The 2,500-nt window shown below is 43.8% G+C and overlaps 1 protein-coding gene across 1 annotated transcript in view; it reads left to right on the forward strand.

Annotated features, from left to right (window-relative positions):
• LOC143286517 (tumor protein p53-inducible protein 11-like) overlaps positions 1 to 2,500 on the forward strand; it is a 117,313-nt gene that overhangs the window by 89,504 nt on the left and 25,309 nt on the right. The gene's annotated exons all lie outside the window — the stretch shown is intronic.

Raw genomic sequence — 2,500 nt, forward strand, 5'->3', positions numbered from 1 at the left:
CTCTCTCCCCGTCTCTGTCAACGTCTTTCTCTCTCTTACAGTATCTGCCTCGCCCTCTCCGCCTCTCTCTTAGTCTGTCATGATTAAAAGAAAATCACATTATCATTGTAGTTATCGATGGTGTTTCTGCTGCTGAATTTTGTGTCGGAAAGTAAACATGGCTTGCTTTTCGTGTCGTTTTTTTTGAGTGTAGTATCGTGGATTAGATTATTGGATCATTGATTGAATGCATGAATGAATTATTTAGTGATTGATTTTTTTTTTTTTTTTTTCATGCAGCATGTACAGAAGGCTCCAAATGGGTGTTTATGTCTCGTTTCTTTTTTCCTTCAACACTTCCGCCGGCATGACACCCGTTCGTGAATGAATTTTTTGTCTGTCTGTCTCGTGGTTCTTTAATTTAGTGTATGCCATATCTGTCTATCTATCTATCTATCAATTTTTTTTCATTCACGTACCGGCATAACAGTAAAGATATATATATATATATATATGTGTAGAAACGCGCGTGTGTGTGTGTGTGTTTGCGGACGTGTGTATGTGTTTCTGTGTACGTGTGTGTGTGTTTCTCCGTGTGTGTGTGTGTGTGTGTTTGTGTGTGTGTTTGTGTGTGTGTGTGTTTCCCAGTGTGTTTGTGTGTGTCTGTGTCTGTGTGTTCGTACGTGGGTGCGCGCGCGCGCGCGTGTGTGTGTGTGTGCTTGTGCGTGTGCCTGCGTTTATGCGTGTGTGTGTGTGTGTGTGCGCGCGCGCGTGTGCCTGCATGTATGCGTGTGTGTGCGCGCGCGCGCGCGCGCGCGTGTGTGTGTGTGTGTGTGTGTGTGTTTCTGTGGTGTGGAGGGAGGGGGAGGGAAGGTAGGTGAGGTCGTGTACCCACTTGTGTGGCTGTGTGTACGTATCATGTGTAGGTGGTGTTTGTGCACGTGACGGTGTCGTTAAGAGAACAAAGAGAAGGAACGAGAGAGTGAGAGAGGCAGAGAGAGGAGAAGAGGTTGGGAAGAGACAGCGACTTCAGATAAAAGCGTTGTCTACACTAAACCTAAGGACAAACAGACAAAGCCTTGGGGGCGTGGGGTGGGGGTGGGGGATCGAATTAAAGTCATCACACATCTTGTTAACAGTCAAGTTCTGTAAGTGTTACGCGACCAAAAATTCTAGGCCTTGGGACTTCGGAACTTTTTTTTTTTTCTTTTCCCGTGATGATTAAAAAAAAAAAACAACAACAAAAAACAACAGATAAACAAAAAAATACAAATACAAATAATAGTAACAATACTGATAATGATAATGGTAATAATGATAATGATAAAAATAAAAAGATAATAATAGAGTTCACTAGACAAACACACACACACAGACACCACACACACACACACACACACACACACACACACACACACACATTGAAAGGGAGACAGACAGACAGACAGACAGAGAGAACGTTTTCGAATCTATCACAGAGCTTCAGATGTCATTGTACCTATCCCCTCCGTTCCCTTCCATAGTTTCACTTTCCCTTCTTTGCCTCATCGCATACTCGTCAAATGAAATCTGCCTTATTTCTGTCTCTCTCTATATATAAAAATGTTCTGTTTCCGTCTCTGTCTCTCTGCGCCCCCCCCCCCCCTCTCCCTGTGTGCCACCCCTTCATCCCTCTCTGTGATATTCTTTAATTGAATCGACTGTATGTTAACAAACAACACTAACATTCGGCAAGCCACATTATTCATGTAAGCAACAACAACAACAAAAGTTTCTCTCTGTCTCTCTCTGTCTATCTGTCTGTCTGTCTGTCTGTCTGTCTCTCTCTCTCTCTCTCTCTCTCTCTCTCTCTCTCACACACACACACACACACACACACACATACACACACACACATTTTCTCTCTCCCTCTCTCTGAGATTCACTCACTGAGTCGCAGCGTCTGTTGAATTAGCAAATAGCAATTACATTTGGCAAGGAACCTTTCTCACGACAGCTATTAACCGAAAGCACCAAGGATAAACATCGAGAGGGTGGGGGGTGGGGGTGCAAGAACCGAGGTGGTAGGGGGACTAAAAGAGTTCAGAAACAGATGAGAATCTGGAAAGTGGAAGACAATAGGTGCTGCCGAGACGATTTGGTTCCAGACGAGAAAGGAACAGCGAATGTATCGGCTCCGCCTGAATTTTTTTTCGTGTGTGTGGGTGGCTGTGTTGAGGGAGAGCAGGGGGGCTGGGGGTGGGGGGCGAGGGAGGGGTTTGCAGAACTGGAACTGTTTGAGAACTTGACGAGATGTTCGTTTGGTAGCACGAGTTCAATGAATGTGTTTTATATATATATATATTCTTAACAAATTATTGTGCTAGAAAAAAGACGGTCAGTTTGCGTAAGCGAATTATGTTTGCTTTGTGTGGTGCTAAAAGAAGAGCAGAAAATGGCTTCACTGATGACATTGACCAGTTATGGTGGTCATCAGCGAATGAAAATATAAAATCAGTTTTAACTTTAAAAGCCTCACTGC

The sequence above is a fragment of the Babylonia areolata genome, chromosome 10 (genome assembly GCF_041734735.1).
Source record: "Babylonia areolata isolate BAREFJ2019XMU chromosome 10, ASM4173473v1, whole genome shotgun sequence".
NCBI lineage: Eukaryota > Metazoa > Mollusca > Gastropoda > Neogastropoda > Buccinidae > Babylonia > Babylonia areolata.